Source organism: Sus scrofa, chromosome 16 (assembly GCF_054392235.1).
Source record: "Sus scrofa isolate SSC_HxYL_T2T_F1_AM1 chromosome 16, Sscrofa_HxYL_maternal_Yorkshire_Landrace_v2.0, whole genome shotgun sequence".
Classification (NCBI taxonomy): Eukaryota; Metazoa; Chordata; class Mammalia; order Artiodactyla; family Suidae; genus Sus; species Sus scrofa.
Genome location: NC_139398.1, coordinates 41,092,228 through 41,116,471, shown reverse-complemented (window position 1 = coordinate 41,116,471; position 24,244 = coordinate 41,092,228). Strand labels below are relative to the sequence as shown.

The 24,244-nt window shown below is 38.7% G+C and overlaps 1 protein-coding gene across 11 annotated transcripts in view; it reads right to left on the bottom strand.

Annotated features, from left to right (window-relative positions):
• MRPS30 (mitochondrial ribosomal protein S30) overlaps window positions 1-24,244 on the bottom strand; it is a 248,226-nt gene that overhangs the window by 213,249 nt on the left and 10,733 nt on the right. The gene's annotated exons all lie outside the window — the stretch shown is intronic.

Sequence of the window (24,244 nt, the reverse complement as noted above, 5' to 3'; positions counted from 1 at the left end):
GGACTGAATCTGAGCCATAGCTGCAACCTATACTATAGCTGCAGCAATGCCAGATGTTTTAACCCACTGTGCCAGGCCGGGGATCAAACCCATTCTTGTTCCCACAGTGGGAACTCCTTCTACATGTAACAAATCAGTCATCTCTTGCAATATTTTAGAAAAAGCAGTAGCCTTGGAACTGGAAATATCTAGATTTGCATCCTAGGTTTCCCCTCCCTAACTCTGTGGTCATAATCAAATCATCTAAGTATCTTAGATTTAGTTTCCACTTTTCTAAAATTGCAATAATTATCCTTACCATAATTACCCCATAAAATGTCTAGAAAACCCAGAAATAATACATGTGAATTTTTTTTTTTTAAAGGCATGGTATTACTAGAGTATCTCTGGTCCTCAGGTAGTTTGTCTCTGAATTTAGTCCTAGAATGAAAAGATCTTTTCAAATAATTAAATGGAATGAATTGATGGTCATAATGTTGATAGAATCTCAGATATCTGAACACACACCCTACTAAATGACAGTGGGAATTTAGCCAATGAGTCTGAAAACTGGAGAGAAGTCTCCGATAGAGTACGTCTTATTTACTTATTCTTTCTTCCTTTCATTGAGTTGAACGTAATCCTAAAGGCATACATATCTTATTTGCAAAGGCACTGAATGCCTACTAGTCCTAGATCACTTCACCAGTGTTTGGACAAAACACACCCAGGGACTCAGACCACCCTCCAAACCCCTCTCCAGTCCATCCTCCAGGACCACTTCTCTGCAGGATCCTAGCTTCTGAGAACAGCTAACACTATTTGTTTTGTGGTTAACTCCTTGTTGTCAACCAACCATGAGCTGCCAGATCTGCCCAAATTATTTCCATCAAAGTGGAGGCCATCAATGAACTGTCTGATCCACCTGCAAATGTGGACCTACACTCATCTCTCTAGGTTTCCATTTCTGGCATGAAGATGTGGCCCTGGAGGGTGTAAATCACCACTGGGCAACCACCTGATCAACTTTCACAGAATGGACCGGGAAAAGACTCATCCTCATGCATGACAAGGAGCCTTCCAAGCCCAGCTGCCTTCCTCTTTCTGGAGCCCTCTCCAGGTCTGTACCAAATGGAACAATAAAGTTTCCTTTTACATAAAAAAAAAAAAACCCCAAAAAACAAAAACCAAAAACCTTTTGGAGGTGATTCATTTAGTTATTCACTCATTTATTTTTATCTCTCCAGTGGGAAGAAGAATTATTCCAACTTAAAAAACTGTAGAAGGCTTTTCACAATTAGCTGGACCGAATTCTTCATTGCTTCCAGGATGAATTCCAAACACCTTGCAGTGGCATTTAGAGAATTCATCACTTTTCCTAAAATATATTTCCAACTTTTATTTCCACTACATATTTTTCTTAAACTCTTGTGACTCAGCAATATAAAGCTACTGGATTTTCTACAAATACAACATGTATTTCAATCCGTTTCCCATTTTATCATGTAATTCCTCTACCTAGGGATGTCCTTTCTTCCCTTCTCCATCTGCTCACACCTTACTCCACTTCTAAGATGCAATTCTCAAATACTTTCTTCATGAGGAACCCTCTCCTGGTCACCCTAACCCATCCTCAAGATTGACCCTGAGGAAGGTCAATGGCTGTTTATCAAGCACGTTACGGAAGGGATTTCATCACCAAGCTAAACGTTGAACTAGATTATTTCAAAACTACTTTGTGATAACACAATAAAATGTTTCCAAGCTTAAGAGGAACAAATTGTCAGCATAAGACTGACTCTTTTACTAATACAAAGGCACAGCATGACCCATCTAGTCTCTTTTGAACTTAGAATATGTCCAAGTTGACAGCTACTTTTCAGTCCAGGACCAAATATTTTCATTTCAGATTTTCCTAAGACAAATTGCTATAAAAAAAGCTATCTAGAATTCTCTTTGTTGTTGTTGTTATCTGTTTTATAATATCCATTCCATTTTAGCAGCAAAATGATTTTTTCATAATTTTAAGTGTCTAGGTCTAAGGAGTTTAATAATCATTGTTCCATTTCATTTTGTTTATACTGGAATGTGTTAATTTGCTCCTAGAATCCCACCTCTGGAAGGAAGGTATGATGGGTTATCATGATTTCTTACTGTGATGGAGAAAAAAAAGTTAAAGCATGAATGGTCACAGCTTCCTTCACTCCCCTACCCTTGCTTAGCTTCTGAGTTATTTATTATATTGACTCTTGTTTTGGCCAGATTATGGTGTAGGATTCAAGTTGCACAGTCCAAACAAGCAAACAAACAAACATAAAGGGAGGAGAAGAAAAGAACAGATTTGAAAAAGAAGGAGGAAAAGGAAAGAGAAACTGAGAAGACCAAGAATAGTCTGAATTTTTAGAGAGAGATTTTTGAAGAGGGACAGACAACAAAAGAGGAAGCAGGGAAAGGGCAAATAAGCCAAATGGGGATGAGGTGAAAAGAAGATTGAAGGCAGCTGCCTTATAGTGATATCAGCTACGGGGGATGGCTGGGTAGAGAAGATTTTTAGACTGTTTTGACGTGCTTCATGGGACAACCACTCATGGTGTTTTCTAAGAATACACAGAAAAATAACTTATTTTCTAATGTTTAGATTGAATTTCTTATGTAGGCCATACCCAGTGGGACACCATTCTGACGAAATGGGCCACGTGGTAGTTCAGCTTTATTCAGGTTACCTATTATCATACTTATTATTGTAACTGTCTCTTTAGTGGCTTGTCTCTTAGTAGACCTCAATCTCTATGATGACAGGCATTCTATCTCAATCATATTTGCAACCCCATCACCTAGGACAACATCTGGTAGGTACTCAAACATTCATTGAATGGATGAACAAATGAATGGATGAATGAGCATCTGCTAGAAGTCTTGCACCAACTTCAGTCACAATAACATGGAAGAAAAAAAGTGTAAGTTAGAAAATTTCTTCAAAGTTTGGGACCAATTATGTAACATATTTTTTTTCCCCAAAGGTAAGAAGAGACATTGCCTACATTTTTCTCCAGCAGTGACTTTCACTTTCGCATGGGCAAATTACACATTAGAGCACCCACACACAGTGTCTTGCAAAAGATAACAAATATGATATACAAGGCATTCTGCTGATTATAGGGAGCAAAAAGACACAATGTAGACAGCAGAGATAATAAATGTGTTGGTGTCAATAATTTACTGTACTTATGTGATAATCCACTACAGTTGCAAACCATATTTTCCCCAAAAGTTCAACATATTCAAGTTAGAGAGTTACGTTCTTAAAATATTCTGATTAAGTGAAGCCAGTAGGAGATTCAATGTATTTGTGACTCTAAAGTTTATAAGTCAAATTTTGTTGTAAATTATATTTTGCTTTTGTTGAAAGTTCTAATTAAGGCAATGCATTCATTCATTAGCCAGACATTTATTGAGCATCATTATGTGCCAGGCACTGTTTAATGTACTAGAGCCCAACAAAGAACAGACATAATCTGTATTCTTGAGGAACCTAGGAACGATAAATGAAATACGATGGGGATGCAATGGAAGTGTGTGAGGAGTAAATGGGAGGTGAGCCTCAGCTTGTGTGGAGGAACCAGGGGATGGTTCACATGCAAAGGTAAATCTGGAGCTATGTCATGAACCAGTTTTCTATGCAGGTGAAAACAAACAAACAAATATAAGGACAAAGCTTGGGGCCAGTTCACTGCCATGAGTGAAAGCTTACTTGTTCAGTATTGCTAACCATTAAGAAGTGAAAAATGACAAGACTTCAGGCTAGAATGGTAACCAGGGGTTCTGCATGCCTTTGCATGAAGCATGGAGGGAAAGATTTGAATCCTTCTGATTGAATTGTGAAAGCTGAGTTGAGAACAGTGAGACTAGAGGCAAGGAACCTTAAAAGACCCTTGGAATTGTCCAGATGAAGAGTGATGAGGAGCTGAAATAAGGCAGAGTTGATAGGGGAAGAAATGAATGGTGAATAGGAATTCAAGATTTAGAAACTGATTGGATAAGGGAAGGGAAGAATGAATGTAAAAAAATGACTCCTAGTTTTTGAGATGGAAGACTGGGTAAGCAGTAGTGCCAATCTATAGATTGGGACACTGAAAAGGAAAGGAAGCTGATAAGTCCAGTTTGGGGCATGTTGAGTTTGAGCGTATTTGGGGCATTCAGGTGGTGATCAGGAGCAAACTTCTGGCTGAAGAAAGAAACTTGAGAGGTTTTTAGGTGCACGTGGCCATTGCACATGTGAAGGAGAACATGGGAAGTGTTCGGGATACCTTAAAGCTGTAACCTCCAATTTGTCTACTGTCTAAATCTACATTTTTACATGTGAAGCTCTGTTGAAAACATTGGTTTGCAGACTTTAGTTTCCTTTTCCAAAATACTTGGAAAATGTGAAACACACTTAGCAGGTATCAGAAGCTTAGTACAGCAGGATTTTCAACCTTGCTGACAAGTTCAATGATAGTGTAGTCTCGAAACTTTGGGGAGACACAGTTTGAAAGGCCCGCCAGGAAACTGACTTAACCCATGGATTATCACTGATTAAAAGTTAGGCATATCCTTGTGTATCTGCCTATTTAAATGTATATTTTAGCCACAGAAATTCTATGATCCCTTACTGATGTACTATTTTGTATTTTTTTTTTTTTCCCCTTTCAAATGCAAGAATTTGAGAGCCTATGGGCCACTTTACTTAGTTATTCTTCTGGGGTTTGTCTTATTCCTTCATTTGGAATCTATTCCTCCATTGCCTCATTTTGCCTAATTCTGTTTTTATATCTATGTATTTGCTGCATCAGTTACATTTCCTAATCTTGGAGTAGAGGCCTGATGTCAGAGACTTTCTACTGGGCTTGGCAGTTCACTCCTCTCTGATCACCTGAACTATATTCTCTAGGGATGCCCCCTATGTTGGCTGCATGGGATCTTCTGTTGAGGCAAGACTGACCACTGTGGACCCTCTGGTAGGTGGGGCTAGTTCCTGACCCAGGTGGCTATCAGGCCCTGTCTCCTGCAGAGGCTTGTAGCCACTGGTGAGAGGGGCCAGGTCCTGGCTCAGCTGGCTGCATAGCCAGGCAGGCCCAGGGCTGATGCCAGCCCATTAATGGGTAGGGTTGGGTCCTGCTGTGAGTCACTGCTTGGCCTGGGGTATCCTAGGACTAGGGCAGACCAGTTGCAGGGGGGATAAGTCCCAGACGCTGATAGGCTTAAGGAAGATCCCCTTTCGGCTTAAGCCTAAGCATTGCCTACGTATTTGGGCTCCAAGATGGCATTTATCAGCACCAGCGTCCTGACTGTAGAACAAGCACCCTAAATTGCTGCTGCCACTGTCTATGCCCCCAGGGAGAATTTCAGCTGCTTCCTGTCTCCCTGGAAGGCAAGTGAGTCTGACCTGGTCTCCTTTCAAATGACTGCCTCTGTGTTGGGTTTCAGAGTATGTAAGATTTTGTGTATGTCTTTTAAGAGTGGGATCTTTGTTTCCTAGAGTCCTCCCGTTCTCCTGTATGCAAGCCCCGCTGGCCTTCAAAGCCATACCTTCTGAGGGCTTATCTTCACAATGAAGGATCCAAGGCTGAGGAGCCCAATGTGGGGTTTGGGCTCCTCCTACCCAACTCTCTGTTGTCCCTTTTTTATATCTATAGTCATGGAAAATCTTTACTCATATTATAAGGTCATTCTCTGGATAGATGTAATTGTAATTCTGGTGTGCCCTTTGGAGCAAGTAAGCTCAAGGTCTTCCTACTTCACCATCTTGGCCATCATTTTTAAAATTTGTCTTTTAACACTATTTTATAAAAATCCTGAGGGACTGAATTAGAATTAAAAGTATCTGTAAGTACCCAGATTTATAAAGATACATTCACTGATAGATTTAGAAATAGTCATAAACGTGTGTACTTACATCTCTCTCCCTCTGCCTTTTTCTCCCTATTTACACACACACACACACACTTTCTAGCTTTGTCCACAGAAAAAGCTTCGAAGCAATAAAATTCCAGCAGCACTAAACAGTCTGAGAACACATCTCTTGGTTTCCAAATACTGCTCTTCACTAAAAGGAACCTGGATTTCCTGGAGACATATTGGCTCAAGGGAGAAATAGGGATGGAAGAAAATATGCTTGGACATAAATTAAACAATAAATAAGGAGACGCTCACAGGCCAAAATGAACTCACAGGCTTAATTTGAGCATTAATATAAATAATAAGAATATAGAATTACCACCTATTGAATAAAACAGTAACCTATTATTCCATATTGATATAAATATATAAATACATAAGTAGGTAGGAGAAACATTTCTAGGATTCTATTATTTCATATTAATATAAGTAAATAAAAATTAATCGATAAGACTTTAAAAGTTTTTAATAAGAATTACTGATACAAACGGGTGCTCAGTATTTGATAATAATTACAGTGACAGCTGAGAACATGGAAAGTATCAATATTTTCTAAGACTGCTGAGTAAGATTTGATAAGGAAAATGAGGTAATATCAGAATTAACTTGCCATAAAAGATTAATCACATTCAGAGGGGAAATGATGACTTTAAGTTGAAGAAACTGCAAATACCAATTTACCATGTGATCAGCGGTGGAAACCACCAGAAATTGTGGGCACCTTGAGATGGTACCTTGAGAACAAGAATCCAGCACTTTCTTTTTCTTTTGTTTGCACCAAGATCGCAAGAAGATATTCTTGTACTGAGATTCTGTTCATGAGAAAACATCAATCAGACTCAGACTGAGAGTCATTCTACATGATAAAAAGCCTGTACTCCTTACAAATGTCAAGGGAATAGGAAACAGGAAAGGTGAGGGACTGTTTCAGACTGAAGGAGACTGATGGTGCCTAACAACAAAAGACAAAATACATTTCAGGTTTGATCCTGCCCCAGGAAGAAAAAGACATTGATTGATGCCTGGTCAAATCCAAATGGGATTTATAGGCTGAATGATAGTGTCACATTAATGTTAAATCACTGATTTGGATGATTATATGGTGATAATGTAAGAAAAGTGTTTACATTTGGGGGCAATACATCCTGGAATTTAAATATAAACTACATACTACACAAAAGCCTCACATAAATGTAGGGAAGTACAAGGAGGCCATGATCTATGGTCCAGTGCATATTGTCACCATGAATTGATCAGGGTCTAGAAGAAAGCAATGCACACTTGAATTGAGTAGCTGATGATAGTTTAACAAAGGAACTATTTTATAAAATGGGGGGATTAGGTGAAATCACAGGGGATGGTGCAAACCCTGAGACTAGGACAGCAGGATTCTTTGTGGAAAGGTGCATTAGTGATTCAGGAGATATGAAGGAAATTAATAAAGTCCTACTATATTATTTGACTCTAGTGATTTCAGTCACATCCCACATTTTTCTGGAGCTAGATAACCCCCAAATCATAACCCCAGCATTTATTCTGGGGTCACACTGACAATGAGGGAATGCTCCCTTTAGAACTTGAATCCCTCCTTTATTTTGGTTGACTAGATATTAAGATATTTTACTTCCCTTTTCCTTGAGGCCAAGGGGATATACTATCTTAGATGCATTCACTACTCAGCTTGGCATGCCACAGATTGAACTGGTCCTTAACATTGTTTCCGCTACTAAACAACTCAACTGACAAAAAATTATTTGAGTGACCATGCTCAGTCTTAAGAGATTCCAATTGTTGGCATCATGAAGTTGTAATGAAGAAGCTAACATCTATTCTGATAATCCACATAAAATTAATACTGAGGAGTTCCTGTCTCAGCAGGTTAGGAACCTGACAACATAGGGTCTGTGAGGATGCAGTTTTGATCCCTGGTCTTGCTCAGTGGGTTAAGGATCTGGCGTTGCCACAAGCTGTGGCAGAGACTGCAGATGCAGCTTGGATCCAGTGTTGCTGTGGCTGTGATGTAGGCCTCAACTGCAGCTCTGACTGGACCCCTAGCTTGGGAACTTCCATATGCTGCAGGTGCTCCTGAACTTTTCTGGAAGTGCTTAGTGATTATGCAACAAACTCCATCCAATGTTATTGCTACAGCAATCAACAGATACAAGAGGATTTTTACTTTTGGATTCATGGACAACAATTTAAATATCTTTTTAGAACATAATCGATTTTGAATAGATTGGTAATTGGTATCAACATAATTATAAGGTTATTGTCCAAACAACCCTGCAAGCCAGGGGTGTTGCTAATGCATCCTTCATTTATTGTCATCACTTATCACTCTTTGTTGCTTGTTAGTATTTGCCTCGAATTTTGACTAAAGTCAAAATTCAAAAGTGGAGAACATGGCAAAGTTATTGCAAATACAATCAAGTCACCATTTGCTGTGATCTTCAAAACTTTGTTCCCAACCCCAAGTTCTCAAATAAGCACATGCTTCAAAGTAGGACTTTGGAACTCATTACAACATAAATAATTGTTTTGGTTTAGATGAATCACAAAAGCATTTTGTTTCTTTGCACCAAGATTGCCTCATTTCATTTCATACACATGCAAGGATGTGTGTGTGAGAGAGAAATAAGGGGGGGGGGGGAGAGGATGGAAGAAAAGAAAGGAGAGGAGAAGAATGTTCAGATATAGATACAGTATAAATAGATAAGGCCAAAATCACTGAAAAGAATACGGCGGTCATCAAATACATTAAGAGCAGCAAGACTATGTTCAAGTCTTTATAGACAATTTCCCACCATATTAGTTTCCTGTGCCTATTGTAATAAATTACTGTGAACTTTCTGGTTTAAAAATCACAGAAATTTATTCTCTCCTAGTTATGAAGGCCAAGAGGTCAAAATCAGTTTCAGTGGGCTCAAATCGAGATGTGAGGAAAGAGCCTTTTTTCCAAATAAGGGAACGATCACAGGTCCTAGGGATCAGGACATGCGTTAGTTTCAGCCTACCACACCCTCCAACACATTACCACCACACCACTGTTACCAGCTGTTCAAAGTCATGAAACTGTTTTTTGGACACAAAGAAGTAGGTCAAGTCTGAGGAAATGGTTGAGATTGAAACAATGGGATGTCTTCATTAATTATTTGTGGTAAATGAGTCATACATGGCAATATAGTCTTTCCTTTTGACTCCAGTCTGAGAGCTCCTTGAAAGCAGGGCCTGGTTTGTTATCTTCGGGTCCCCCACGATCAGTGCACTGCTTCCCATGCAGTAATATGCATGAGTTTTTGTGGAGTAAGCCAACATGCAAGTTACTGTCACGAATCATCTCATAGAACCTGTGCTTTATTCTACATTGACAAAGTCAATGATGGAGGTCAAGATTATACCGAAGTCAACCACTCGGTTCTTTAGTCCTGGAGTTTGCACCTCTCATCCTTACAGCCTGTCCTGCTCCTTTTTCTGCACAGTGTTATATGGCCCTTTATTCATTCTGTCTCATCCTCCTTCTCACATCCACAGAGGCTGGTGACTGGATCTTTTCCCAGTTCCAGCAATATTGCTTTTGAGCAGCATGTGGCAATCGCTCAAGGGTGGATGGTGAAAAGACCCTGCCTGCCAAGTCACACCGTCAAAGCCTGTCTTTAGCTCTGTCCTGGTTTCTTTCTGTTACATTCTTTTCAAAAAACTAGGGGAAACTCCTCTTTTCTTCTATAAACCAGCAAGTCACACAGAGTTTATTTGGTCAGGGTCATTTTTTTACTTTCTCCCTACCCCCCCTCCCCGAGATGAAAGCTTTTGCTGTTTTAATTGCTATATTAAGAGAATCCCTCTGATTTCTGCCCCAACTCCACCCACACTCACACACAACCCCTACACTCACCCCCACACTCAGTCATATCATTCTTTCCCATGTCTTATTTTTTATTCCTTCATTGTAAGGACTTCATCTTCAGACTTTGATTTTTGGTTCCTCATCTCTATCTACCACCCAAAGGGAAAAAATATATTCAGTTATGGAGTCTCAGGGAAACATATAACCAAAGTGGAATCCTGTCATGTTTGGGTCACACGTTGCTCAAAAGGAGACTTTCTTTCAGGCTCCCTTCCCAGAGCCATGCTGCACTAAAAATGTTTGCAGATTTACTACAGGATTTGAGAAGCCAGTTGAGCAGCTGCAATCTCCTTATTTAGATTCAGATTTAAACCAGTGAAACCATTCCAAATAGCTAAAATGTTTGGATTACAATTTTCTTTTACAATGGCCAAAAAAAAAAAAAAAAAAAAGGTATTTTCTTTTTTCTTTTTTTTTTTGTCTTTGTGCCATTTTTTTCTTGGGCCGTTCCCTCGGCATATGGAGATTCCCAGGCTAGGGGTTGAATCGGAGCTGTAGCCACTGGCCTACACCAGAGCCACAGCAATGCAGGATCTGAGCCGCGTCTGCGACCTACACCACAGCTCACAGCAACGCCGGATCCTTAACCCACTGAGCAAGGCCAGGGATCGAACCCGCAACCTCATGGTTCCTAGTCGGATTTGTTAACCACTGAGCCACCATGGGAACTCCAAAAAAAAAAAAAGGTATTTTCTAGTAAACATGGCCAGAGACAAAACATAAATCATAGAGGTAAGAAGAGATCATCTCCCTAAGATGACCAGTTTCACTGACACAAAAAGTTAGTAAGGTTAGTGTTATTAATGAGAAATATGGAAAACTATTTCATAGGGAAAAGAGTAGTAGAGGAAGAATGACTTAAATGGAGAAAAGACAGTGAGGCAAGAGGACACACTAAATAATAAAGACAAATGACTTGACCAAGATCACAAAACTAGTCATGGTAGACAGGCTTGGAATTCAGATTTCCATTCCTTTAGTCAAGAGTGGTTTCCTCTACCCACAATTTCCTAATCAACCTGGTAAAGAGTGAACTATGGGTATAGTGAATTTTGATTCCTTTTACGCAGACACATGGAATGGGAGCATCCATAAGCCAGTTACTGCTGATTAAAAACAGACCCTTCTTGGAGTTCCTGTCATGGCTCAGTAGTTAACGAATCCGACTAGGAACCATGAGGTTGCGGGTTTGATCCCTGGCCTCGCTCAGTGGGTTAAGGATGTGGTGTTGCCATGAGCTGTGGTGTATGTTGCAGACATGGCTCGGATCCTGAGTTGCTGTGGCTCTGGTGAAGGCCGGCAGCTACAGCTCCGATTAGACTCCTAGCCTGGGAACCTCCATATGCCGTGGGTGCGGCCCTAGAAAATACAAGTAAATAAATAAATAAATAAATAAATAAATAAATAAATAAATAAAACAAAAACCAGACCCTTCTTGGAATTCCCTCTATGGCTCAATGGGTTAAGAATCTGACTATAGCAGCACAGGTTGCTGTAGAGGTGTGGGTTCAATCCACCTCCAGCACAGTGCAGTGTGTTAAATCAGCCAGCACTGTGGCAGCTGTGACGTAGGTCACAGCTGCATCTTGGATTCAGTCCCTGCCCCCGTAACTTTCATATGGCACAGGTGTGGCCATTAAAAAAGAAAGAGAGACAAGAGAGAAAGAGAAAGAAGGAAAGGGAGATAGGAAGGGAGGAAGAAAGGGAGGGGGGAGGGAGCAAGGGAGGAAAGAATGAATGGGGGGAGGGAGGGAAAGAAGGAAAGAAAGAAAGAAGAAAGGGAGACAGAAAAATAGATCTTCCTATTTATAATAGGATGCTGAGTAAACACACATTCTTTGGCTTTATGGTATAAAAATATTTGGAAGCACTGTGAAGTCTCTACTGTAGTGTGGCCCAGAGGGAGAGTTCTTGACTGTGAGAGTAGGCTCCTTCCCCAAAATGTCTTGCCTAATGAGAGGATGTGGGGTCTGTGTATGGGATCTTGAAACCAAGTACCACTAAGTTTGTGGCAGGTATAAAGACAGGTAGTACTCCTTGAAGCTAGTATTATATGGAGTAGTCCTATATTAAGGAAGGTGATTCCTTGAAATTGTACTAAAAAATAGTATTGACACCTGAAAAAAATCTTTCCACTCACCTGTGAGTGAGTAATCTAACACTAAATACTTGACGTAGTCTGACATGATAAAGTGGCCATTTTTTGCTATCCCTCCGTGTGGGTCACAGAGACCATTAAATATGGCTGAGATGAGGGGTTCTTATTGTCCCCCTAATCTAATGTTCATGTGGAGGGCTTGGAGAAACAAGAAGAGTAGGAACCTCACAGCAATCACTAAAGCATGCTTGGAGAGCCAGCAGTGGCCACAAGTTAATTAGAGTAGAACCTTCCATGGGCAGCCAGATCTGGGCAAAGAGGGCAGAGTTTCTCAATACCATTTTCCTTTTGTTGTCTTCTTTTTTTGATTTTGGTGAACTTCATGTAGCCTGTGTTAGTTTTAAAACATAAGTCCAGGAAGCTCCCACTGTGGCTCAGTGGTAACAAACCTGACTAGTATCCATGAGGATACGGGTTTGATCCCTGGCTTCTCTCAGTGGGTTAAGGATCTAGCGTTGCTATGGCTGTAGCACAGGCCAGTAGCTACAGCTCCAATTCAACCCCTAACCAGGGAACTTCCATATGCAGCAGGTACGGTCCTTACAAAACATAAAACCAAAAAACAAAAGTCCAAATTTTTTTTGATTCTCATCATCAAGAGTGGGGTCTATGTCTCCTTCTCTTGACTCTTGGTAGACATATAACTACCTTGACCAATTGATTACAGGGGAAGTAATGCCCTGGGATTTCTGAGACAAGTCAGAAGAGGCCATGCAGCCTCCACTGGTTTTTTTAGACACCTTCTTATGGAGCCTTGTGCCATCTTGTAAAAAGTCCAACTACTCCATGCTGTGAGGAAGCCCAGGTCACATAGAAAGGCCAAATGTACTCTGGTCATTAGCCCCAGCTGAGATCCCAGCCAACAGCCAGACACGGGAGTGAAGATGGTTCTAGATGATCCCGGTACCTAGTGTTGAGTCACTCCCAGCATTTGAGTTTTACCATTTTAAATCCCAAGTGTCATGGAGCAGAAACAACCCACTCCAGCAACAGGTCTTTGTAACCTCCAAAGCATATCCTGTAAGCTGTCATATTGCTCATACTGATTCCAACTTTCCATTGAAGCCAGCTCCAAATTAACAGTTTCTTACTTTCCCCCATGTCCCAGACTCTCCTACAGATGTTTTTACCATTTTTTCAAAGGGTCGAGCATTAATACTGAAATCTTATATATGATTGTATTTAATAAGCATTCATTAATATCTTCTCTGAATTACTTATCATAAATCCATTTCCAGATGGAGAAATGACAGGTGACAAATAACTGATATATGACTTATCAGAAAAGCAAGAATCTAGTTCCTGATGGGAGCTCTGTGATCCCTCCCCAGGGAATGCTTAGTGACTAAACATAGAGGACAAAGAGGATGAGTACAATGAGTGACTTCCACTCCCTATCACTTGTTTTAATGCTTCTATGTTCAGTATTTTTCCCCCAGGAAACAATGCCTTTACTAAAAATATGACCACTTCTCCACAAAATCTATGTAGTTCTATAAGATATTTAGTAACACAAAAAAATGGTGTCTGGTCTCAAATCAATTTATCTAGATGGTCAAGATAAGATAATTTGGAATCTAATACATTCATTGAACACTTTATTTTCCTACTAGTTGAAAAGAAATGATATACTGATCTTTTAACCCAAAAGACTGGTAGTTAATACACATGCCAGCAGAATGCCAGCAGAATGCTCCAGTAACTTATCTTCTGGTGCAACAGCAACACACCAGTACCACTACTTTAAGCCTGGCTTGGCAAACAGAAATAGGTCAATAAGTAATTGATTTTATATTGCAAAAATTCCTAAAAGGTAATTATTACTTGATCTTAAGCTTGATGCTAACTAGAAAGTTCCTATATGGAAGTAAAGAGTTACTCAATACATCAAAATACCTTTCATTCTAGATACAACTAGGAGAATATAAAATAAAGGGAACCTATAAAATACAGCTCACAACATGAACTACTTTATAAGACAAAAATACAAACCATGAGCTGTACAGTAGTGACCTATTTGTGGCAATTTAGGAAGAATACTGGACAGGACTCAGAACAATTGGGTTCTAGACCGAGCTCTACACCAATATACATATGGCCTTGGGCAAATCTCTTAAACTCTATGGCTTTTATACAGGCGCACCTTATTTTATTGAGTTTTGAGATGAGTTTTGGGTACTTGTTCTTCACCCACTGTTCAGGGCAGTGTAACACCTCTGAAGGGAAGGCAGCAAAGCCGGTGTACTTAACAGATAGCACTTTTTTTTTTTTTAAACTAATTGAAGTTTTGTGGCAATCCTGTGTGAAGTAAATCTATCAGTGCAACCTTTCTAACAGTATTTGCTCACTTTGTATCTCTGTGTCACATTCTGGTAATTCTTGCAATATTTCAAACTTTTCATTATTATTATATTTGTTGTGGAGATCTGTGATCAGTGATCTTTGAGGTGAGTGTTGTAATTGCTTTGGGGCTCCATGAACTGCCCCCATATAAGACAGTGATTCTTTCCCCTTCTCTTCAGGATTCTCCATTCCTTGAGACAAAATAATATTGAAACTAGACCACTTAATAACCTTACAACAACCTCTAAGTGTCCAAGTGAAAGGAAAAGTTACACATCTTTCACTTTAAATCAGAAGCTAGAAATGATTAAGTTTAGTGAGAAGGGCATGTCGAAAGCCAAGATAGGTCTTGCACGAAACAGTTAGCCAAGTTATAAATGCAAAGGAAAAGTTTTTTGAAGGAAATGAAAAGAGTTACTTGGTGAACACACAAATGATAAGAAAGTGAAACACCTTATTGCTGGCAAGGAGAAAGTTTTAGTTGTCTGGATAGATCAAACCAGCCATACTATTCTTTTAGGCCAAACTCTAATCCAGAGTTAGGCCCTAACTCTTCAATTCTATGAAGGCTGAGAGAGGTGAGGAAGCTGCAGAAGAAAAGTTTGAAGCTAGCAGAATTGGTTCATGACACTGAAGAAGCTATCTCCTTATCATACAATTGCAAAGTAAAGCAGTGAGCGCTGATGTAGAAGCTGCAGCAAGTTATTCAGATCTAGCTAAGATCATTAATGAAGGTGGTTACACTAAACAACAGATATTCAGTGTATACAAAACAGCATTATATTGGGATAAGATGGCATCTAGGACTTTCATAACTAGACAGGAGAAGTCAATGCTTGGCTTCAAAGCTTCAAAGGACAGGCTGACTCTCTTGTTAAGGGGTAATGCAGCTAGTGATTTTCAACTGGCTAGCTGAAGCCTGCATTCATTTACCATGCTGAAAGTCCCAGGGCCTTTAAGAATTACGCTGAATCTACTCTGCACTCTAGAAATGGAACAACAAAGTGTGGATGACTATATTTACAATATGCTTTACTGGATATTTTAAGCCCACTGTTGAGACATACAGCTCAGAAAAAAAGACTCCTTTCAAAATATTACTGCTTGTCAACAATGCACCTGGTCACCCAAGAGCTCTGATGGAGATGTTCAAGAGATTAATGTTATTTCTGTGCCTGCTAACACAACATCCATTCTGCAACCCATGGATCAATGAGTAATTTCAATTTTCAAGTCTTATTATTTAAGAAATATGTTTTGTAAACCTATAGCTGACATAGATATGATTTCTCTGATGGATCTGGGCAAAGTAAATTGAAAATCTTCTGGAAAGGAGTCTCCATCTTAGATGCCATTAAGAACTTTCATGATTTATGGGGAAAGTTCGAAATACCAACATTAACAGGAGTTTGGAACATTGATTCCAACACTCTCAGATGACTTTGGAAAGTACAAAGACTTCAGTGGAGGAAGTAACTGCAGATATAGTAGAAAGAACAAGAGAATTAGAAGTGGAGCCTGAAAGTGTGACTGATTTGCTACAATCTCATGATAAAACTTTAACAGATAAGAAGTTTTCTTAAATGGAAAACTACTCCTGTTGAAGATGCTGTACTATTGAAATGACCAAAAGGATTAAGAATATAACATAAGCTTGGCTAATAAAGCAGCAGCAGGGTTTGAAAGGATTGACTCCAATTTTGAAAGAAGTTTTGCTATGGGTAAAATGCTGTCAAACAGTGTTGCATTCTATAGAGAAATCATTCTTGGTAGGAAGATCAGCAAATTGATATGGCCAACTTCATTGTCTTAAGAAATTGTCACAGGCACCCCAACCTTCAGTAACCACCCCCCGATCAGTTACCAGTCAACATCAAAACAAGAACTTCCACCAGGAAAAAGATTACAACTTGCTGAAGGCTCAAGTGATGGTTAGCATTTACTAGCAAAAAAGGATTTTTAAACTAAGGTTATGTACTTTATTTTTTTAGACATAATGCTATTGTACACTTAATAGACTACAATATCAAGTAAATGTAATTTTCATATGCACTGAGAAACCAAGAAGTTCATGTGACTCACATTTTTGTGATATTCACTTTATTGAAGTGGTCTGAAGGCAAACCTGAAATATATCCGAGGTATGCCTGTTCTTGAAAACTAGAAAATTATATTGGCCTATCATATGGACATGTGAATTTTCAAGTGGGTTGGTGCATTTAAGCCAGTTTCTTATTCCTAGCATCCTCTATGCTTCTGCTACTCAGAAGTTTGTCCTGCCTTTCCTTTGCCTATGTTTCCCTCTCTGTCTCTGTCTCTATCTCTCTCTCTCTCTCACACACACACACACACACACACACACAGCTTTTGCCATATACAACGTATTATATACTTGTACTTATTTTTATAAATGTAGTGGAAGCCCTGACCCTTTTTTTTTTTCTCTCTTAATACAAGTGCCTGACTTGAGATTTAATTGCTGAGGCATCCACTACAAAGAAAGTTATCACAATAAACACATTGACAGCCACAAATACAGAGCCAGGCCAAATCCCCACCCCAACCCCCACCTTAGTCTCCTTTGTTTTAGAGATCTTTGATTGCTATAACTGACTATTTGGGCTGCTTTTTTATTTTTCTCTTTCTGTGCTTTAAATTCCCACTTTATGTTTAAAAGCACCGATAAAGTGTAAGCCCATGAAACTCTAGGCCCCCACCCTTGATCCCAATACAAATAGAACCCCAGCCCTGTGCCCTCTCTCTCTACCTGCAACCTTGCTGTGTGGCCCCAGGTATATGCCATGTATTTCCAGGATCTGTAAGTAATAAATCTACCCCCCACCCAAGTTAGGTGATGGTTATTGCTGAGGACATCTTGCAATCATAAGAAGAACCACAAGGGCTGGTCCAGCCACAACACTGGCTATCAATATGCTGAGACCAGCACAAAACAATAAATTTACATAAATTTTATAATATATGCATATTTCAAGCATTCAGAAAAACTTGGAAAATAATGAATGAAAACCAATATATCCATCAGCCAATCTTAACAAATACTGTTATTTTACCATACTTATTCCTGATCCTCCATCTTTCCTAAAATAAAATGTTGCAAACATAATTAAAGTAACCCAAACACAACCACCTCACTCCAATGTTATTCCACTCCTGCCTCATCATACTGTAATATATGGGAATATGTACAGAGCTTCCAGTTCCTATTTTTATATTTTACCACATGTCTATCCCATTACCAATACTTAGATTTTTAAACTTACATAAATGGGATGATACTGACCATATCTTTCAACAATTTGCATTTTTCCCTCCAACTTTGTTTTCCTGATTCATTCATGTTAATAAATGCATAAAGTTCATTCATTTAAACACTACTATATTCATATGAACATATTACAATTTATATATCTATTCCTTTACCGCTAGACATTCAGGGGTTTTCCATTTTGCCACCATTACGAACAGTGCCATGAAGAATAACTTCATACACCTCTTGTGCACCTGAGTGAGAGAGTACATTCAGGGTATTGATCTAGAAGTGCAATTACTGTGTCTCAGGGGATGTTCACCTTCCACTGCACAAACTACCATAAAACAATATCCAAAGTGGTTGCACAATTTAAATGCCTGCCTAGTGACAAGAGTTTCCATTTCCCCCATACTAGGATGATACGCAGTATTTAGAAATTCTAATTTTTTCCAATACGATGAGATTAGAATAGTAAGTCCTTATTTTCATTTGCATTCCCCATATTGATACTAAGGCTAAGGATTTATATTGTTTTACTTTATTTCTTGGCCAATGCTTTATTTTCTGTGGACTGCCTTTCTTCTGGTTCCTTTCACGGGGGCCTCTTGGAGGAATCGGATAATAAACTGGGGTTGAAGGCTGGAGCTGTTTTCCAGTATCTGAGCTCAAGAGCCTTTAGCCATGTCTATGCCTCCTTTCCCCAAGCAAATGTAAAGATGCTCAACCTCCACAGCCTAGATCTAGGCATGAAATCACCCAGGCTGCAGAAGCACTACTCAGAGATCACTGCTCTGGCTTTGAGTGTACTAATTGGTTCCCACATAGAGCGCCTTCTGTCCTTCCAGCTCAACCATACTTTTAACTTCTTTTGTGTTATAACTCTTTTTAAAGAATCTGTAATAGAGAATGAAGGAAGAAAGTGGTTGATGCTTTAGTCTACCATGTTGCTAGAACTAGTAATCTGCTACTTTTATTTCATTGTAAACAATTATCTCCATCTAGTGTTTTGTGTTGCTCCCTTTTTCTCTCCCAGATACTACATTTGGAAATTTTTCTACTTTGGTTTTCTGGATATTTTAGAAAACTATCTAATAGCTAATCCACCATCAACTACATAGGAAAAGTAATTTCAACAAAATGAGAAGGTTGTGGAAGAGACTGTGAGAAAGAGACAGTGAGTTCTGTCTTTAAATCTTACCTGTACTGAAAATTGGAGCACTTTCCTGGCATAGAGACTGATTCTATTGGACTATAACCCATCAATTGCTCTTAGTGTAAGGTTTAGTTTTTTGATAAAGTTACTGAAATTTCAGATCAGGGAAGATTCCAGTTGGTACTACACTCAATCTAGGAAAATTTCAATCCTCCTCAAAATTGCTATCTTGGTTGTGGAATTCCAAGACATTCTTCTCTAGCTTTAAACAAACTTCAGTTTAAAGCCACATTTCTAGGCTGAAAGTTATCTCAAGGACCAAGAAAACAGCATATATGATGAAAACAGCAATCAAAGTTTCAAAAAACTTGTTATTGGCAGAGGCTTTTAGAATTCAAAAATCCTGTTCTCAGAGCTCAGATTTTTTCTTTTTCTTTTTTTTTTAACTACAGTGGACCCTGGAACAATGCAGGTTCAAACTGTATGGGTACATTCATAAATTGATTTTTTTTCCAGTAAATGCATACGACAGTACAGTGCTATTGGAACTGCAGTTGGCTGAATCCAAGCATGCAGAACAGTGTACGTGGAGGGCCAACTCTAGAGTTACACTACGATTTTAGACTGTTCAAAAGGCAGGCAGGCCTAACCCTATCTTGTTGTTCAAAGGTCAACTGTACCTGTATTGATTTACTAGGGCTGCCAAAACAAAGTGCCACAAACTAGGTGGCTTAAAACTGTAGAAGTTTATTATGTCACAGTTCTGGAGGCCAGGGGTCCAAAATCAAGGTGTTGGCAGAGCCAGTGTTCCCCTGAAACTTTGGGGGAGAGTCCTTCTTTGCTTCTTCCTAGTTTCTGGTGGTTTACTGGCAATCTCTGGCATCCTTTGGCTTGCAGTTGCAACACTTCAACATGCCTTTGTTGTCACATGGTTTCTCCCTTCTGTCTTTGTCTCTTCTTGTAAGGATACCAGTCATATCAGATTAAAAGCCCACTTTATCCTAGCATGACCTCGTCTTAACAGACTGTACATGTAGTGACGCCAAACAAGTTCACACAATGAGGTACGAGGAGTAATGACTTCAGTATAATTTGACTTGGGGGTGGAGCCACAACTCAACACCTAATACTATACATGTTGATATTTGTTAAAAGCTTAATGTTGATAGACTTATTAAAATAAGAATTCCCCAAAATGTAATGGGAACTTGTGCCTGTTCCTACAAAATATTATATGAGCAAGTGAGTATCCATGTTATCATTTTAAGTAGTTTTATGGTATTTGTCATGGGTTGAATAGTTACTCCCCCCCCCCAATTCATATCCACCTGAAATCTTGAGGATGAAATCATCCTGTTCATCTTAAATCCAATCACTGGCACCCTTGGGAGAAAAGGAGAGAACACACACAGACATTGGGAAGAAGGCCATGTGAAGACAAAGCTGAAACGGGAGTTATGTTGTCACAAATCAAGCAATGCCAGGAGCCACCAGAAGCTAGAAGAAACAGTGAAATATTCTCCCCTAAAGCTTTCAGAAGGAACATGACTCCGCCAAGCCTTGATTTTGGACTTCTGGCCTCCAGAAGTGTAAAAGAATAAATTTCTGTCATTTTAAACTAAGTATGTGGTAATTTGTTACAGCAGCTCTAGGAAACTAATGCACTACTCCTTTTATAAAAATTGAAAAAAAAATTATTTCACCAATCCCTTATTGTTGAACAATTAGATTGTTTCCAATTTAAAAGTAACAATTAGGTTTAGGGTTGCATTGGGAGGGGGTGTGGGGGTGTGTTTGCTATTATAAACAGCAATGAAACGACTACTGCAGGTATTTCTTTGTGCAGTTATCTTGTAGTTTTATTTAGGACAAATTTCTATACATGGACTTGCTAGGTCAAAGGATTCAGACTCATGATACATATGGCAAAGGAGCTCTCCATAAACAGCTACAGCAATGCAAACTTCTAGAAAATGCAAGAGTAACTCCTTTGTCATCCCTTTCATGACACTGGGTATTACTGTTTTTCATCTTTGCAGGCAATGAAAATCCTCTGATTACTGTTGGCCAAGTTGGGAAGAGTTGAACATTCTAATATTTGAGACTTGGAGAATTAGATTTCCAAAATTTCAGAGAAAGTATTAGCATCAAAACTTCAGTGGAAAAAAATTAACTCAAGAACATAATAAGATGCTAAAAACATTGTACTTGAACCTGATAAAAAGAAATGGAAAAGATATCCAAATAATCTTAAAAGCTATATTCAACTCAAAATAAACATCGTCCAGTAATAAGTACTGTACAAACTTAGAAAATGGCAGCCTTGGGAGGTAATAAATTGTTACTCTTTAGGCACAGGGGGAGTGACTATTTGCTGCAAATGTTTTAGAGGATATTTGAGCACTGAACAGTGAGTTGAAGCTGATGAACCTTACATTTCCTTTTATTCTAAAAGTTTATGAGTCTCTCTCTTAGCGAATAGTGCTGTGGGAAAAAAGTATGAAAGAGAAACATCATAACTGAGGAAATTCAGTGAACGGGCAAGCTAGACCCCACACAACTCCTTAGTTCTTAAGAATATTACCATTTTGTCATTTGGAAAAAGGAAGTTTAAAAAAGAAATTTTAAAAAACAATGTTAATGCCAAATCACATGTGACAGGCTTAGAAGGAATGATTCATCGTGTATCAGAGCTGGGAAGGATTGTGAAGTTCTTTTGTCTAATCCTCCATTTATTAGATAAAGGAATTGAATTCAAGAAAAACCTGATTGGTCCTAAGGCACTTAGCAAGAACTCAACCTAGACTTTCAGAGCCAGCCATTCAAACTGATCCTAAAACTTGTTTACATTTTCAGGTAGCATGAAAGTTAGAAAGAATTTTCTAGCATTGTTCTTTTAAATGACATTTAAAACTCTAGTTCCAAAGGTTGCAACACATTATGCTTTACCAGAGGAAAACTGTACAGATATTTTTACTTCCTTTAGGGTTTTCCAGATACAGAGATCTTTTATTTTTCCAATTATGAATCATACTCAGGTGGTGAGATATGGCAAACTTGCAAATACATTGAAAGCCAGGATTTAATCATCTGTGTACTTGTGAACTATTCCATTCCAAATTAAATATATTTACACCCACACTAGCTAATCCTAAATAATTATCATACTCGAGTGTTTTATAATTGAAAAACCTGTTATTCTTTTCCCCCTACAAATGAATGTGAACTTAATATTACGGAAATTTCATGCTGAAGTATTTCCCTTTTAGTGTATAATCACTTTTCAAAATACCCCCAAAGACTATTTATAGACCTCTATATTAATTTGGTAGAGGATCATGAGATACAAATATAAAAACATGTATGAACTACTGTATGATCTAAAAAATGTAAAATATCATAAAGATGCATAGAGTAAAGGCAACAGACCAAAATGTTAACAGTGTGAGATTATCTTTTTCACTTCTGTTTTTCAAATTTTGTACAATCGGGAGTTCCCATTGTGGCGAAGCAGAAACGAATTCGACTAGGAACCATGAGGTTGCTAGGGCTTGATCCCTGGCCTTGCTCAGTGGGTTAAGGATCCGGCATTGCTGTGGCTGTTGTGTGGGCCGGCAGCTGTAGCTCAGATTAGACCTCCAGCCTGGGAAACTCCATGTGCCATGGGTGTGCCCCCCCCAAAAAAAATTCATACAATGATTATATATTTCACATTGAAACAAAAATAAAAATAATATTATATTCTACAGATTAAAAGAAACTGAAACATAAAACAATATGAAAATCTGATTTTCTACACTAAATCAAAAGTTCGTCCATTCTTAATCTAAGTGGATAAAATTTATTAATGAAATAGGATACAGTTTGATAAATTCATACTGGATACTTCTATAGAGGAATGTTTCTCAGAGGAATAGATACTCATCTATAGGTCCCTTGGGTGGTCCACAATAAGTAACTACACAATGTCACTGAGTTTGAATTGAATGTGGATGCTAAAGGTTGACTGTTTTAATGTTAATGTAGTACCTGGCATTAAGAAATTTATTCACCATATGCTTTCTTATTTCTTCCTAGCTGCCTGTGCATCTATTCAAATTATGAAGAAAGTTCCTGGATCTTATTCAACATGAATCTAGCTAGAGATAATCTTCAAACTCATATGCAACTGATTTGAACATTAAGTTTATGAATCCTTAAAAAGGAGAAATATTATAATAACTTAGTTTACATAGGGCTTTGCTAATTGAAGTTGCAGGTAACTTGGTTTTTCAAATTGCTGTTTCCATATTAAAGAGATTTTCAATTATAACTAAACTGAACAAAGATAGAACATCTGAGATAAACTAAAACTGGGTCTTGGCCTGTAGCTCTTGTCATGTTGTTTTTTTGGACATTTAAACATTTATTGAAATTTATTTCTTTTTTTTTCTGGCTTCTTAGGGCTGCATCCGTGGCATATGGAGGTTCCCAGGCTAGGAGTCGCATCAGAGCTACAGTTGCCAGCCTATACCACAGCCACATCAACACAGGATCCAAGCCACATCTACCACCTACACCACAGCTCACGGCAATGCCAGATCTCTGACCCACTGAGCAAGGCCAGGGGTCAAACCTGTGTCCTCATGGATACTAGTCAGATTCCTTTCCACTACACCACAATGGGAACTCCTGAAATTTATTCTAATTTCAAATACATTTACAAATATCACCCTCTTATGAAGAATGGCCAATTTTAAAATGAGCACCTATAAAAGAGAACTGTATAATTCTCAGAAATATGATGTTTTTGTACCTTGAAAATCCTGTGCAAAAAGAAAGTAAGATAAAATGTTGTGTGCAATAGCTAGCAGTTTATAGACACACATTTCCACTGATTACCCACTGGCATATTATTAATCAACATCAAAAATATCAACTAAGCCACAACTTACATAAAGATCATTAAAGAGAGCACTACAGATGGGCTATCCAGTGACACCCAGAACGAGAACAAATGGGATTCCAAATACCTAGTTTGATCCTTCATTTCCTTCCCTAGTAGTCTCCTTATTTCTAAGCTCTTATATTTAATTAACATATATATCCTTATTTATCCTTCCTCCACACTATTTCCATTGTTTCCAGGCATGGGTAAATACCAACTCCACTTTACTGGTGATGGCAGTGTAGCAAAGTTAATAAAGACAACATTCACTGTAGATATTTTATTCTGACTTTGCAATTCAGTAATTCTCTCTTCAGTGGTGTTTATAATCTCTTGGTAGGCAGACTCTAAGGTGGTCCCCAATGATTCACACCTCCTCCTATTCATGCCCCTGTGCAATCCCCTCTCCTTGATTAAGGACTGGACATACTGACTTGGCTTCTGACCAATAACCTTGCCTGCAGACTCTATAGGATGTGCTATAAACAGCTTTAATGGAGCGGCCCATAAGACAAGGAATTGAAGGATGTCCCAACCCAAAAGCCAGTAAGGACTGAGGTCCTCAGTCCAAC